This window comes from Dendropsophus ebraccatus, chromosome 15 (genome assembly GCF_027789765.1).
Source record: "Dendropsophus ebraccatus isolate aDenEbr1 chromosome 15, aDenEbr1.pat, whole genome shotgun sequence".
In the NCBI taxonomy this organism is placed as follows: Eukaryota; Metazoa; Chordata; class Amphibia; order Anura; family Hylidae; genus Dendropsophus; species Dendropsophus ebraccatus.
In genome coordinates this window covers 34,916,212-34,934,405 of record NC_091468.1, presented here as the reverse complement: position 1 = coordinate 34,934,405, position 18,194 = coordinate 34,916,212, and positions in this window count along the sequence as shown.

Here is an 18,194-nt window from a genome sequence, read left to right as displayed (position 1 = left end):
CCAAAACATGTGTGACATATGCCAGAAATGACTGATCGGTGTGTTTGTTTTCCAATACCCCAACTGATACAGAGAACAGGAGTTCCCTGAACACACACACAACTCCCTCTTCATGGACAAACTGTATTACAGTGAGAAGGAGATACTGAGGCAGCCAAATACTGATTCTGCTGTTTTTATATCACTCAGCAATATTTGACCCTGTATGTGAGCTTCAGGCCCTGTTCACACTACGGAATTGGCGCAGAGATTCCATGCAGAACATTTCAATTCTTTGAGGGCGATGGTGGACGCAGGGGTTCCACACGGAATCTCGGCACAGATTCTGTCGCGTGAAAGGACCCTTAGGCTGGGGTTACACAAAATATTAAAACCAATAGGGTTTGGTAATTTATTGCAACCTGCACCAATTATGCTATTTATTTTTATTAAAGGGGTAGTGCGGCGCTAAACATTTATTCACAAAATAACACACATTACAAAGTTATACAACTTTGTAATGTGTGTTATGTATGTGAATGCCCCCCTTCCCCGTGTTCCCCCCCACCCATGCTAGACCCGGAAGTGTGGTGCATTATACTTATGTGTTCGTGTCGACCCCCGGCCGCCATCTTGTGGCAATTACGTCATCTTCGGGAGACCGCTCGAGCCGTCCCTCATGCCGGTCCCCCTCTGCCGCGATTGGCTGAGCATAACTGTGCCTCAGCCTCCCGAAGATGACGTCATTGTCACAAAATGGCGGCCGGGGGTCGAAACAAATGCGGTAAGTATAATGCACCACACTTCCGGGTCTAGCGTGGGTGAGGGGAACACGGGGAAGGGGGGCATTCACATACATAACATACATTACAAAATGTGTGTTATTTTTTGAATAAATGTTTAGCGTCGCACTACCCCTTTAAATGACCATATGCTATCTGAGTTTAGCCCTGTACAGAATGTACAGAATAGAATACATTGCTTAAATAGTTACAATAATACTAAAAGTGACTAAAATGTGTGAAAGTTTAAAAATGTGAATGTGTGAAATCCTAAGGCAGTGAGTAATGACTATGCTGTAAGGGCTTATATTCTTATATTTCTAGTTTTTGTACTCTACCCACCTATCCCCCAGGTAACTTCTACATAGACTTGTAAATGCTAGCTGAAAGGTGTATTCCCAGTAGCAGATTATAACAGGTCCGTTTCGGGCCGTAGCCCAGGGCCCTGAGCTCCTGGGGGGCCCATGGCCATCCAAAAAGACTTATACTTTCAGTGGTGTGTTGTCTCCTGGCTACAGTTCTGTCATGATTTGCAGAAAATCGTAGCTTTTTTACAGAAATTTAGCACTGATCAAGGCATCACGACATTGTTTATCCCGTATTATGAACAACAAGCTAGTGCTGCCATTGTTACAGTGGGATGAGCATCCAGGGACCAGAGCAGCTGTATGCGGACACTAGCGCTGGAGCCCGGGGAAGGGGGGGGGGGGTAAGTGCATGTTATTCTTTCCATCCTTCCCCTCCCCAACACTTTTGAGTTCACTTGTGAGTTCTCTGTCAATACACACATAATACTCAGAATAAGTAAGAGAAAAATCTATGCTACTAATGTATGGCACGGCGATCAGAGTCCAGCAAAATAATAAATACCTGCCCTGGACCCCTCAGCTAGGTAGCTGAGGGGTCCAGAGCAGGTATTTGTACATTACTCACCTGTCCCGGGGTCCTGATCGGCGTCTTCCGGGTTCGCGGCGTCCTCCGTCTTTCCGGCGCGTCTTCGGGTCTTTCCGGCGGTCCCCATCGGCTTCTTTCGGCTATTTTCGGCTCCAGCCTCGTGATTTTCCGGATTTTGCGCTCTGCTGCCCTCTAGCGGCTGATATGTGTAATACACTTATCAGCAGCTACAGGGATGTTCAGAATGTAGAAAAAGTTTTTTTTTTTTTTTCCCCAATTTTTTTTTCTATTTTCCGCACCCTAACGCCACTGAGTGTTGATCAGTAACGCACGAAAGTGCGCTGCTAATCAGCAACTCCTCCTTTTTGGCGTAGGGTGTTTTTTTTATACTTACTGTAAAAAACACGTAAAAAACACTACATTACACCACACTACATTGAATAAAGTTTGACACTACACCACTACATACCCCATATGCCAATCCCCGTATAAAGATGACCCCCAGGGTGTTTTCGGCGTCAGAGGGATACGTTATTATTGCCTCCGACACCGAAACAGCCAGTGAGGATGAAAGGGGGGATCCTTCTTTCCTCCATTCATCCTCATCATCCAGTGACGTGTCTGGGGGGTAGCGTAGCGTACGCTGCCCCCCAGACACGTCTTTTCCGCCAGTACCGTCCCAATAAGAGATGACGGTATGGCGTGAAATTCTACAAACTCTGTGAGCGTACCTCTGGGTACACTTACAGATTTAGGGTACGTCCACACTGCGGAATGGCGAAGGATAACCCTTCGTGCATTCCGCAGCTGGCACCCGCCGGCGGACTGATGCGGGCGCATGTCTCTATTCGTGTCATAGACTCCATTCTATGCACGGGCGGATTCCGTCGTCCATCCAAAGAATGAATACGTTGGACGGAGAGCGGAATCCGCCCGTGCATAGAATGGAGTCTATGACACGTGTGGATACGTGCGCCTGCATCAGTCAGCCGGCGGGTGCCAACTGCGGAATGCACGAAGGGTTATCTGTCGCGATTCCGCAGTGTGCACGTACCCTTAGAGTGTATGTAGGAAGGGACACCCGAATGCAGCCCCCAGATGCCCCCTCCCCCCCCATCCTCGGAACAAGTGGGAAGATCGTCCGGGAACTGATCTTCCCACTGCTGGATAAAGGTTACCACCTGTACGGGGATAACTTTTATACCAGCAACCCCTCTTCCGGTCCCTCGCTGCCCTGTAGCTTGCGGCACGATACGAAAATATCAGAAGTAGTAATAGCGCCCTAATATTTAGCAGCCATGGAGCGGACCCAGCGCTTCTGGATATGAAGGACCCCGTATCGCACCAGGGCAACATTTTCCAGGTGACGTCCCCCACACTGGAGAAAGGGAGACCCCAGAAGAAGTGCAGAGTGTGGCGTAACAGGGGGATCAGGAAGGACACCATTTACCAGTGTGACACCTGTCCTGATCACCCCGGCCTCTGCATACTGGATCGCTTCAAGGCGCACCACACGTCATCGGAGTTCTACATTATCTAAATTCTGTCCCTTATTCCTATTTCAGGGGTCACGTTGATCCGGGGATTATTCTGATCGCCATTATGGAGTCGGGAAGGAATTTTTACCCTGTGATGAGGCTACTGTCGTCTGCCTCACGAGGGGTTTTTGCCTTCCTCTGGATCAACACAGGTTGAATTTGATGGACACCTGTCATTTTCAACCTTATAAACCAATAATTGGCCTAATACCCCCAAATAAATTAGAATTGTCCCTTTTCCCCAGCTAAGTAGGTATGGCCGCCATTCCCATTAGAGACTTGCCATGATGCAATTACAAGGCCTCTGTGCGGCCAGGACAGTAGAAACCCCCCACAAGTGACCTCATTCTGGAAACTACACCCGATAAGGAATCTAACAAAGGGGGCAGCGGGGATATGGCCCCCTGGTGACGGCCACATTTGGGACGTGAAAATGAAAAAAATTGTATTTTTTATTTTCTCGGCACATGTTCTACGTAAGTGCCTGTCACCAGTGGGGTCCATATCCTCACTGCACCCCTTATTAGATTCCTTATGGGGTGTAGTTTCCAGAATGGGGTCACTTGTCTGGGGTTTCTACTGTCTTGGCAGAACAGGAGCTTTGTAATTGCGACATGGCCTCCATCCTCCATTCCAGCCTCTAAATGGCGCTCTGTCCCTTTGGTGGCGTGCCCTGTGCCCATATGGCACATTATGCCCACATGTGGGGTATTTTCGTACTCAGGGGAAACTACCCTACACGTTTTGTGTTCATTTTCTTTTTTAACCCCTTGTGGAAATGGAAAAAATCAAGGCTAGACCAACATTTAGTGTAATTTTTGTAAAATTTTTACTCTAAATCATTAATCTTGTCATGATTTTTTCATTTTCACAAGGGGCTAAAAGATAAAAAAAAACACAAAATGTGTAGCGCAATTTCCCCTGAGTACGGAAATACCCCACATGTGGACATAAAGCGCCGTGCGGGTGCAGGGTAAGCCTCCGAAGGGAAGGAGCGCCATTTGGTTTTTGAAGGCTGGATTTGGATGGAATGGATTTCGAGGGGCCATGTTGCATTCAAAAGGCCTCTGTGTTGCCAAGACAGTTGAAACCCCCCACAAGTGACCCCATTATGGAAACTGCACCCCTCAGGGAATGTAACAAGGGGTGTAGTGAGCATATGGACCCCACTGGTGATGGGCACAAATGTGGAACAATGTGGCGTGAAAATGAAATATTACATTTTTTACACTATAATGTTGGTTTAGCCTTGAATTTATCATTTTCACAAGGGGTTAAAAGAGGGGAAAATAACTAAATGTGTAGAGCAATTTCCTCCGAGTCCGAAAATACCCCACATGTGGACATAAAGCGCCATGTGGGCGCAGGGCAAGCCTCCGAAGGGAAGGAGCGCCATTTGGATTTTGGAGGTTGGATTTGGCTAGAATGCATGATGAACGCCATGTCGCATTTACAGAGCCCTCGTGCTGCCAAAACACTGGAAACCCCCCACAAGTGACCCCATTCTGGAAACTGCACCCCTCAGGGAATCTAACAAGGGGTGCACCGAGGATATGGACCCCTTGATGACGGGCACATTTGTGCCATGAAAGTGAAAAAATGAAATTTTTTACTTTTACGTCACATTGTTCCACATTTGTGCCCGTCACCAGTGGGGTCCATATGCTCACTGAACCCCTTGTTAGATTCCCTGAGGGGTGTAGTTTCCAGAATGGGGTCACTTGTGGGGGGTTTCCAGTGTCTTGGCAGCACGAGGGCTCTGTAAATGCGACATGGCCCTTGAAATCCATTCCAGTGAAATTCAGCTTCCAAAAGCCAATTGGCGCTCCTTCCCTTTGGAGGCTCATCCTGCGCCCGCTTGGCACTTTATGTCCACATGTGGGGTATTTCCGTACTCAGGAGAAACTGCGCTACACATTTTGTCTCTTTTTTCCTCTTATCCCTTTAAGAAAATGAAAAATTGAAGGCTAGAACAACGTTTTAGTGTAAAAAATAAATTTTTCTTTTTTCACCCATATTGTTCGGAAAATCTGTGAAGCACCTGTGGGGTCCAAATGCTCACCGCACCCCTTGTTACATTCCTTGAGGGGTGTAGTTTTCTAAATGGTGCCCCTTTAGGAGTGTTTTTGATGTTTTGGCACCCCAGAGCCTCTGCCAACCTGAAGTGGTACAGTCAGAAATGACCAAATATAACGGAGGCGTTGAAATTCACTAGGCGCTCCTTTGTATCTGAGGCTTGTGGTTGTGTCAAATAGCGCAATAGGGTCACATATGGGGTATTTCTATAAACTGCAGAAACGGGGCAATAATTATTGGGGTGCATTTTTCTGGTAATAGGTTTATAATTATGAAAAATATTGGATTACAATAAAATCTCTGCACAGAAAATAAAATTTTTCAAATTTCTTACACACTTGGCTTTTATTTCTGTGACTCCCCTAAAGGGTTAAAACACTTTCTGGATGTGCTTTTGCAGAGTGTGGGGGTGCAGTTTCTGAAATGGGGTGCTTTGTGGGGCTTTCTAACATACAGGCCCCTCAAATACACTTTAACTTATAAACCTGAACAGGTCCCTAAAAATATCTGATTTTGAAATTTTACAGAAAATTTGGAAATTTGCTGCTAATGTTTTAAGCTTCCTATTGTCTAAAAAAAATGAAGGATCGTTTAATAAATGCCTCCAACATAAAGTAGACATGTTGCTAATGCTATTTAATATATAATTTATGTGGTATAACCACTTTCTGTATACGCAAAAAAGTTTCAAAGTTGGAAAAATGCAGTTTTTCACATTTTTTCACATTATTTGGGTTTTTTTCATAAAGATTCGTTATGAGTATCGACTCCAATTTACCAGAAATGTAAAGCCGGATGAATCAGCCGGATAGGTTAAAGCATCCCGAAGTTATTAATGAATAAAGTGACACTGGTCATATTCATAAAATTTGTCTCTGTCATTAAGGCCATTTCAGGCTCTGTCCTTAAGGGGTTAAAGGGGAACTATGAGCAGGTTAGACAAATCTAACCTGATGATAGCCCCCTATAGCACCGGGGACGCTGAGGAGGAGGTTATGCTTCTTATCATAACTGTAATAGCAGACAATATATAAACCAGATCAATTCATTTCAAGATCCTTATATGGAAAGAATACATATAAATGTCTGCTCCCCGAATCTGAATATATTTGGGAAGGCCAATTATTAGATTTGTAACCATATCATGAGTCAACTGATCTCTTAACAATTCTGAATCTATTATTAGGCAGATCACATCCAGCTGTCACATTACACCCATCTCTGAAATGAACTAGGTGTGCATCTCTGCAGTATTGTAATGAGACCAAATATACACTTGTTTGCCTAGCTACTGTGGGAACATTACAATCATGTTGTGCTCCTTCCTACATGTCATAACATAACATACATTTGGTCTATATAGTGATATGCAACCCGTTTTTTGTCATGGCAATACAGTTGCAGGGCAAAGTAAGTGCACTTTAACATTGGTCACTAATTAATAGAGCATCACATTTTGCAGTTTCCATTCTGGTCACTAGGTCCAGGCCCGTCCTTTGGGTAGATGGCGCCCTGTGCACAATTTCCTTTTGGCGCCTCCTCTAAATCATAAATAAAAGTCATATAACAACAGCATACTGCTCCTGCTTGGAAATCAAGGACGCATCAGAGTTGCCGGCCTGCACGATTCTGTAATGCCTGTGACTTTTTCACACTTCCCAGCCCAGCCTAGCTGATCTCCAGCCTGTCGCCAGCCTACCTAATTTCCAGTCTGTCCCCAGCCTAGCTGATTTCCAGCCCATCCCCAGCCTAGCTGATCTCCAGCCTGTCACCAGCCTACCCAATTTCCAGTCTGTCCCCAGCCTAGCTGATTTGCAGTCTGTCCCCAGCCTAGCTGATTTCTAGCCCATCCCCAGCCTACCTGATTTCCAATCCGTGCCCAGCCTAGCTGATTTCTAGCCCATCCCCAGCCTAGCTCATTTCTAGTCCATCCCCAGCCTAGCTGATTTCCAGCCCGTGCCCAGCCTAACTTATGTCCAGATCATCAACAGCCTAGCAGATTTCCATCCCGTCCCCAGCCTGGCAGATTTCCAGCCTGTCCCCAGCCAAGCTGATTTCCAGCCTTTCCCCGGACTATCTGATTTTAAGCTTTTCCCAGGCCTAGCTTATTTCCAGCCTGTCCCCAGTCTAGCTGATTTCAAGCCTGTCCCCAGCCTAGCTCATTTATAGCCTGTTCCAAGCCTAGCTCATTTATAGCCTGTTCCAAGCCTAGCTCATTTATAGCCTGTTCCAAGCCTAGCTCATTTATAGCCTGTTCCAAGCCTAGCTCATTTATAGCCTGTCCCCAGCCTAGCTAATTACTAGCCCATCCCCAGCCTAGCTGATTTCCTGCCCGTACCCAGCCTAGTTGTTTTCCAGCCCATCCTCAGCCTAGCTGATATCAAACCCATCCCCAGCCTAGATCTTGGAGACCATGTGCCTCGAGATGTGATGGTAAAAGCGCAGTAACCTTCATAGCTTCTCCAGTGACTTTTGTGTCTCAAACTCAAATACACTGAAATACACATTGGCCACATAAAAAAATGTGGTCAAGGTTGCAGGCCACTCCTAATGCTTATTGAAGTGTGTGTGCAGCGTTGCAGACACTGTCAGAGTGGCATAAATTTCCAGGCGCTGAACACTGAAAGCTGTAAACTTGTATCAGCAGTGACAACCTGCTCAGCCAATCACTGGCCACATGGCTGTCCCATCTCAGTCAGTGATTGGCTGAGCCAGAGCCGGCGTCAGAACCTGGCTTAACTGGGCAAGTGACGGGGCCCACAGCATCCATTGTGGCCCATTTCCACCGGGCTGCTTTCTTTCTTCACTGAGCCTGGCTAGAGGTGGGGAGCATTCACCTCCCTGCTCGGCCAGCCAGTGTCTCCTCCGTGCTGCAGATCAGCCTGCTCTGCACTCTCTGCACCTTTCTGCCCTGGCCCAGACCTGATTAGAGGAGGCCAGAGAAGCAGCTCAGCTCCTGGGCCAGGAGACTGGTAAGTGTACTAAGTGGAGGGGGGTCAGTGTTTTGTGGGGTGTTTAGAGACCATGTGACTCTCCAATTGCTGCACAACTCCAACTCCAATCATGCAGTGCTAGCAGGACATGATGGGAGTTGTAGTTTGACAACAACTTAAGAGTCACTTATTGGGAAACAGTGACTTGTGGGACAGTTTATTAGAACAGTGTTCTCTAACATGTGACTTTCCAGTTGTTGAAAAACTAAAACTCCCACCATGCATTGCTGGCAGGACATAATGGGAGTTGTAGTTTGACAACAGCTGTAAAACCACTGATTGGGAAACAAAGATTTAGGAGGAGAGTTTATTTAGTGCAGTGTTCTCCAACATGTGTCTCTCCAGTTGCTGAAAAACTACAACTTCCATCATCCACTGCTGTCAGGACATGTCAACTGTCGAGCCACTGGTTGGGAAACACTGATTTATGGGGACAATGGCACAATTTATCTTGGGGGGCAGTGGCACAATTTATCTGGGGGGGGGGCAGTGGCACAGATTATTGTGGGGAGGGGAGTAGTGGCACAGTTCAAAAGGGCAAAGTTCTTTTTTCACAACGAGAGAGGGCCTTACTACAGATTAAAGCCCAAGAGGACATCAAGGTTTGGGGTTGCTCTGCTGTTTTAGTGCATGGGAGCTTTTCACATAATGAATTCAAAGGTGTATCAAAACAAGTTAGAAAGAATGTCAGCTTGAGATACACTGGGTGGTGCAACAAGACAATGGCTCAAAGCACATGTAGATCAGCTAAAGAATGGATGAAAAAGATGCGGTAAACAAAGAAAACTTGTATACAGCCTAGTAGAAAGAGAACAAGTTAAAATGGAAAAAAGATTAACGTTCACCTTAAACTTTGTGATTAAACTTATTTGGCATAGAGTGAAGAGGTCCATGGTTTCCATAGTCTTGTAATTTTTGAGGTAGAATTTGAAGCAGGAGAAAGAAAAGTTTCATATGCACATTGTAAATTTACTCAGTTTATTACTACAAAAATTGAAGGAGGATTGGGTGACTTCCATGTTTGAGCTAATGCTAGTCTGGCTGCAATTAGTATATGGTGAATAGTCGTTCTTGTGGCAATAGGAAATTATTCTAAGTTTTCTTTGTTTTTTTCTATTTTAGGCCTCTTTAAGGCCTTGTTTGTAAAAAAAAAAATTATTTTGAAAAATTTTTGAATAAAAATTTAAAGTTTAAAAAAAGAAAAAGATGCTGTAATGAGACATGGGACGTTCATGCAAAGAATCCCTGAAACGTTGATGAACCGAAACACATTTGCAGAGATAAATTTCCCACAATTCCTATTCAACAATGTGCAAATCCTGTTTATAGCTACAGGAAAAGTTTGGCTGAGGTGACTTTTATTACTTTTTCTCTCTGCACTGTGGATGTTTTACTCAGTGAGCTCAATAAAAGACACACATTTCCCAACACTTTGTCATTTGTCTTCCTCTATAATTGCGATCTAGTAATCAATGCAGAATTGCAAATAATCCCAAAGAATTCAACTACTTTTCTCTGCACTGTGGATGTTTACCCATTGTGCTCAATAAAAGATGCGAACAGTACAACTCTTTATGTGTTATTAGTTTAGTTAGGGAGGTTTCACACCTGCATTTGTCTCCCTTCATGAATAGATCTGCCCATATTAAATGAACAGATAAGCACTAAAGGATGAGCAAACTGATTGCAAAATTTTTTAATAGTCCGTTTGCATTCTGGCTTTAAAAACAGAAAGTTTACATCAGTTTTTTCAGTCAGCATCTATTTCCATATCTTTTTATATTCCTTCTTGGTCTCTTACTTCTTCTGTGCAGGCTCAGTGTAAAAAACTGATGATGACAGATAACTTGCAAACGGACATGAATGAAAATACCTTCCATTTAGATCCATTATAATTAGAGATGAGTGAACCGGGTTCGGGTTCGAGTCGATCCGAACCCGAACGACCGGCATTTGATTAGCTGGGGCTGCTGAACTTGGATAAAGCTCTAAGATTGTCTGGAAAACATGGATACAGCCAATGACTATATCCATGTTTTCCACATAGCCTTAGGGCTTTATCCAACTTCAGCAGTTACCGCTAATCAAATGCCGAAAGTTCGGGTTCGGATGGACTCAAGCATGCTCCAGGTTCGCTCATCTCTAATTATAATTGACTGTAATGTAAAAAAAAAAAAGGGAAAAAAAAAGATGTGCACTTTCTGTTCGTGTTCCATTTGGACAAAAAATTTGTTCATGAATAGAGATGAGGGAACCTGGAGCATGCTCGAGACGATCCGAACCTGAACTTTCGGCATTTGATTAGCGGTGGCTGCTGAAGTTGGATAAAGCCCTAAGGCTATGTGGAAAACTTGGATATAGTCATTGGCTGTATCCATGTTTTCTAGACAACCTTAGAGCTTTATCCAAGTTCAGCAGCCCCAGCTAATCAAATACCGAACGTTTGGGTTCGAATCGACTCGAACCTGAACCCGGTTCGCTCATCTCTATTCGTGAATGAATTTTAGGTCTGTCTAAAAAAAGCGAAACACTGACAGATATGAGGCAAATGGAGCACAATAAAAACCCATTGAAATGAATGGGGAGTTTGACGGACCTCTTGACAGGTCCCATTTCTCTGTTATCAAAACGAAAAGAAAAAAGAATTGTGGCAAAGGGTAAAACCTTAATATGAACCCAGCCTAACTGACAGGTTGGTCATATCAAGCAACAAAGGTAGTATTATTGGAATCTTACACCATGTCTCTTAACCTTTTGTAATATTGTAATATTAAAAAGTTTACTGAAGATAACAAGTTTAGCCAACTTTTATATGATATTTTTAGAAAATGTTCAACATGAATCTGGGTCTATTTGTTTAGTATGAGTGGATACCAATCCTTATATTCAGACATTTAATAATGAGCATGGGACTATAAATTACCTGTCCTAATCTAGCTTCTAGGTAATTGTTTTCTATTGTATTCAATTTTATATAGCCATATCATTAAATAATAGGGGACCATATGTCTTTTGCTCTATATTATGGCACATGTCTGTCTCTAGTTTGACATATCAACCCTATTATTAGGTAAGTCCGTCCCCAAGATGACAGCTGATGACTGATACCAGCCAGACTATATGTATTTCGCCTAAGGATGGTTGGGCTGTCTACAGATGTGTATCTCTAGCAGTGCAAGAGGAAGACTAGGTATACTGGTTACATCTCTACTGAGCACTCAATGTCTAACAGTAACTGCAACAGCAAACAGGAATTTATTACCTATAAATAGAAGAAAAACCTGTGGTGTAACTAATGCCCCAAATCTGTTGTAGGAACCATCTTATATATGGCTCACTTTTTGGCACCCCACTGTAATAAGATACAGGTTCAAATATGATATTATTTAGTAATTACTAAAATAATTTATATATCGTGTCAAAACATACGAGATATGTCCAGTATAAAGGTGCTCAATGCTTGGGAATCTGGTCAATGGAGAACAAAACTATACTCACCAGTTTATTGCTCACTCACTGCTAGCCCAGTGTCGTTGTCCCCCGGATATGCTTACATGATTATATAGCATATGCTGCAGCCAATCACTGGCCTCAATGGTTTTATGTCATATACTGCTGAGGTCAGTGATTGGCTGTGGCAGAGACACGTGACCTCATCATTGATGCAGCCCCGTATATAAAGCCTGGCAGAGGGGACGGGAATGGCAGCACTGGAAGCAGCGAGATAAATAAGTGTAACTTTTTTTTTTTTTTTTTTAACCTCAGTCTGAAATAAATCAACCCCTTAATTCATACAGACAAATGATCAATTATCATGATTATCAGAAAAAATCATGAAGTTTCAGCTGGATGCAAAAACATGACGTGACGCACCTTGCGTAACACCTGTATTGCTTGCAAATTTTGTCATGGATTTTGTGGAGCTTTTTAGTCTAATCCCATAAGGTATTTTTCAACCATATGTGATCTTTGCCTAAAGACTAACACAAATAGTCATTTTTGTGTGCAACAATGCTAAAATGTCACAAATTTTCTTTAGTGTGAAAATAAAGTGATTGCAATAAAATGTCCCTGAGATTTCCTCTGATGATGCTAGATTAAAAATGGTGCTAAACAGTGGCATACAGAGAAGATGTAAATGATCCCATTATAGTGCTGTGTTTTGCCAACCAGGACAGAAGAGCCTGGTGTTTTTTTTCTCCCCTTAGGTCATTTGACGTCACCTCATTTTAGTGAGGATGCAATTTCTGATATCTCCCCTAGCAGCTGACTATATGGAGTACAACTCTCTATGAAGTGCAGCTTCCCCTTCACTGTTTACCAGGCATAGCTCCGTGCAGTTTTAGTGGCTGTACCTGGTATTGCAGCTTTCAAATGAATAGGACTGACCTGCAGTACCAGGCACAGCCATTAAAAAATGTACACAGCACATGCACATGGCGGTCAACAGCAGCTGATACACCAGTAACTAAAGGTCACCCATAAGAAATTTGGGTGGTGGGTCTAGATCCGCAGGCATGGCCATGGGCATTTTGTATTGTTTTATACACATCAAAACCAAACCAAAACTTGTTCTAAATAGTATGACTGGACTTGTTGGCAACACTCTCTGAGTCCAAAACCTTGGCATTTGACTCCCAGCAGCTGGGGAAGTTAGATACCACCCTAGGGAGTCCTGGAAAACATGGACACAGCTATAAGCATGTGTTTTCCTTGCAGCCCTAGGGTGCCATCCAACTCCTCCAGCCACCGGGAGTCAAATACCTAAGGTTGGTGTTCAGAGAACATTCCTCAACAGTTCAGCAAGTCTGCTTAGGGTGCTAACACACACGACCGATTCGCAGCAGAGCAGCAGCAGATCTGAAGCAGATTTGATGCTGTGTTCAGTTATTTACATCAAATCTGCTGCGGATCTGCTGCGTATTGCAGCAGAAAATTCACTGCGATACGGTGTGTGTGAAGCTACCCTAAAGGAGGAACTCCAGGTAGAGGTTAAAAAAATTAAACCTCTGCAGACGCATACAGCATTAAATACCAAAAATCCATTTGTTTTGGGGGGTTTTGTTCTGTTTTGTGTTTCTGTACTGTTTGAGCAGTTGTACACAGTACTACAGGTTCTAGAATGCAATGCTTTCCCTCAGCTGTTCATCACAGTCCCCCACCCTGCACATTCCCTGCCCAAATCTACTGCAGAACATATAGGCTGTGTTCACACATTGCAGTTTCATTGTGTTACTGAATTATTTGCAGTCCTTTATCATTTCATTGTAGTCCCACCCACACAGCACGCTGTATTTTCTACCTGTAACACCACACAGCACACTGTATTCTCTCCCTGTAACACCACACAGCACGCTGTATTCTCTCCCTGTAACACCACACAGCACGCTGTATTCTCTACCTGTAACACCACACAGCACGCTGTATTCTCTACCTGTAACACCACACAGCACGCTGTGTTCCCTATGTGTAACACCACACAGCACACTGTATTCTCTACCTGTAACACCACACAGCACGCTGTATTCTCTACCTGTAATACCACACAGCACTGTATTCTCTACCTGTAACACCACACAGCACGCTGTATTCTCTACCTGTAACACCACACAGCACGCTGTATTCTCTACCTGTAACACCACACAGCACGCTGTATTCCCTATGTGTAACACCACACAGCACACTGTATTCTCTACCTGTAACACCACACAGCACGCTGTATTCTCTACCTGTAATACCACACAGCACGCTGTATTCTCTACCTGTAACACCACACAGCATGCTGTATTCTCTACCTGTAACACCACACAGTACGCTGTATTCTCTACCTGTAACACCACACAGCACGCTGTATTCTCTACGTTCAACACCACACAGCACACTGTATTCTCTACCTGTAACACCACACAGCACGCTGTATTCTCTACCTGTAACACCACACAGCACGCTATATTCTCTACCTGTAACACCACACAGCACGCTATATTCTCTACCTGTAACACCACACAGCACGCTGTATTCTTTACCTGTAACACCACACAGCACATTGTATTCTCTATCTGTAACACCACACAGCACGCTGTATTATCTGCCTGTAACACCACACAGCACACTGTATTCTCTACCTGTAACACTCCACAGCACGCTGTATTCTCTCCCTGTAACACCACACAGCACGCTGTATTCTTTACCTGTAACACCACACAGCACACTCTATTCTTTACCTGTAACACCACACAGCACGCTGTATTTTCTACCTGTAACACCACACAGCACATTGTATTCTCTACCTGTAACACCACACAGCACGCTGTATTCTCTACCTGTAACACCACACAGCACGCTGTATTCTCTACCTGTAACACCACACAGCACACTGTATTCTCTACCTGTAACACCACACAGCACACTGTATTCTCTACCTGTAACACCACACAGCACGCTGTATTCTCTACCTGTAACACCACACAGCACACTGTATTCTCTACCTGTAACACCACACAGCACGCTGTATTCTCTACCTGTAATACCACACAGCACACTGTATACTCTACCTGTAGCGCCACACAGCACACTGTATTCTCTACCTGTAACACCACACATCACCCTGTATTCTCTACCTGTAACACCACACACCACGCTGTATCCTCTACCTGTAACACCACACAGCACGCTGTATTCTCTACCTATAACACCATACAGCACACTATATTCACTACCTGTAATGCTGATACTGGAATAAAGTAAAGAACTTTTTGAATTTTTTTTTTCTTTTCATTTCCACGCACATATTATGATCAAGCATCTTTTATCTTTGAAGTTGAGCCCCACAATAAGGCTCCAATCCTCTCTGCCATTTAGCATCATTTACTTGTGTTACTGCATCATTTTTGTGAATAAGCTGCAGTACTGCAATGACACTCCAGCATGTGTGAACACAGCCCTAATTTCACTGCATACTTCTGTACAATCAGAGAAATCAGTGTAACACCTGCTTCTGGCCGGTCAGAGATGGTGAATCACTCAGGGGATTGGGGGATCCAGCCAAGCCTCCTGTGACATTACGTCCGGTTTGCATCATCACCCTGTGCTCAGCAAATACACACAATGTGAGACAGAGGCATGGAATATTTATCTCATACAGTGGGAGAGCAGTGGGAGGAGACAATGTGGATTGGCACAGAGGCCATTTTCTTCACTTCCTGGATTTCTATCAGCTACCAGTGTGGCAGAACCATACAGATACGGTAATGCATTGTATAGACACATCTATATAACTTTTAATGTACTTTTAATAGAAAACAAATTTTCCTTATCCGGAGTTCCCTTTTAACTCTAGTTATAACCCAGTATTAGAAGTTTCCATTTTGATCATATGCTCTCTGTATTGTATATCATGTACTATGTACTGTTTAAAATGGAACTTGACTTAATACATCTTTCTAGATAATTGTATACCATGTTTGTTTTTGTTTTTTTTAAATAAAGACAACTGTATCTGGTAAGTACAGTGGTATTTTTCTCAATAAATATGACAGAAGTTCCAAACAGGCACTATGATGTAGATATAGTGGGAGCTTCAATGGGAACTGAGCTGCAGTAAAATGCACAGTGACTCTGGCCCTATTTATTGTGTATAAGGTGGCGCTGCTGCAGGTCTTAACAGCTGTTGGCAGGGGTGTCCCCCGTATCAGATGGTCTTTCCGAATGATAGACTCTGAATTTAAGAAAAAAAAAACGGTAAATCTTTTTAAGACAGTTCTGTCTGTAAAAAGAGGTAGGTAAAAAAAAAAGTTTGGCATGTGAAAGACACCTGTCAAAAGTTTTACTCATACTTGACCTATCGCTAGATATGGCTAGGATAAGCTTGTGCTTTAGCATGTCACTCTTTGTCTCCGTGTGATTGCAACTAAGGACAGGCTTATGGCCTAAAACAGGACAGAGAACGCAGGAAGAGAAGCACTCAGCACTTAGTGTGCTTCTCCTGGCTATATCTAGAGATGGTGGGGGTCTTAACACCCAGACCCCACAGGGTCACAGGGACACAGCAAAAGTTTTTTTTATAATGGCAGAAACATTTAAGGAATAAAACTAGTGGACATTACAACCCACAAACTAGCTTTTTTTTACTGGACAATTCATTGACAATGAAATCTGGGCACAGACAACCCCCCCTCCTCCCCAACTCCTGTTAATCCATAGCACTCATTTATGTTCCTATTACAGCTGCAATATAACATCCATTCAGGTTTACTGTTCATGATATATGTAATAAAATAATTTTATTATAAAATCATTATATGTTCAATTATCTGAAAATTGCATTCACAAAATATAGTTCTAAACTCCCTTTTTTATATCCCTAATGATCTGGGGTTTCCATGCTAAAGTGAAATAAAAGGCCAGTGGTTGTCTAGTAGTGGAGAAGAATATTACATACTGTATGGTGTTCATGCTCTTCACTGCAGTAAAGTATCATTAACCTATTTTTGTAATTACTGGGCTATATAACGACATTCTTTTACAGGTTAGCATGCTATCTTTTATGGGAAATATTTGTACCATGTGAGTTAAAGTGTGCCTGTTGTTATAATTTTCAAAATCTAAATCAACAGTAGATGGGATAGAAAACAAGTTTGCAATATACATTCATTTTTTTTTTGTTATGTTATCATGCTGTAAAACAAAGCTATACTTACCAGAAATCCAGGTCCAGTCTCCTGAAGCTTTTCAGTCTTGTGCTGCTTGAAAAAAGAGACTAAACACAATGGGGGAGATTTATCAAACTAATGTAAAAGTAGAATTGTCTTAGTTGCCCCTAGCAACCAATCACATTCCACCTTTCATTTTTCAAAGAATGTAAAAGTGGAATCTGATTGGTTGCTAGGGGCAACTTAGGCAATTCTACTTTACACCAGTTTGATAAATCTCCCCCATGAAGTCTGACCAGTACAGAAAGTAACTGCTCAATGTGTCCATCAATCACATGACTGCCTTCTCTGTGAGTGCACAGATGGGAAACAATGGACTTCCTGTGTTTAGACAGAACACAGAAAGTACTGTGTTTTCCATGATAGCTAAAAAAAAAAAATGTAAATTGCAAATGTGCTTTATTTCATATCTACTGTTGATTTAGGTTTTAACCCCTTGCCGCAAAATGACACTCCTGGAACGTCATGTAAAGCAGGTAGTTCCCGCAACATGGCGTTCCAGGAACGTCATGCTGTCTCTGCATCCCCCCACTGTCGCTAGCGGCGATCAGGCAGCAGGAGGAGGCTGTGTCACACAACCTCCTCCTGCTGCTACTGGCCAGAGGGGAGCCGCTCCCCCCGGGCAGTTAACCCCATAGGTCCCGATCCCGCAGATCGGGAAAGGGAGCAGCAAGAAAGGCCAGCACGGGGGGGGCGGCGCCCGCCCCCTGATCTGGGCCCCCCCGCGTGCTGGCCCGCCCGCCAAGAGCTGAGGGAAATCACCATTTCCGTGCAACTTCGTTATAAATGGTGATACATTAAAAGTCAACAGGAGATTTCATAGCAGGTGGGGATGCCAAACACTCAACAGCACATAATGTAGCAGCAGTTTCGTGCGCATGCATGCTTCATCAGACATCGGCCCTCCTGCAAATCCTATTTTACCTGGGACTTTTGAGAGGGGCAACGTCTGCTGAAGTGCGCATGCATGTGAAACAGCTGCTACGTTCTGTGCTGTTCAGTGTTTGGCATCCCCACCTGCAATGAAATATCCTGCTGACTTTTAATGTATCACCAGAAATAAACAATGATTGCCCTCAGCTCTTCCTTTAGAAATGTTGCTATATGTTACCTCTACCGCGTTACCCAGAAACATAGAAAATTGCATAACAAACACTGACAGCACATAGTGAATGAATTAGTCACCAAACAATTAAAGTGATAGAATAAGTATCAGGGAAC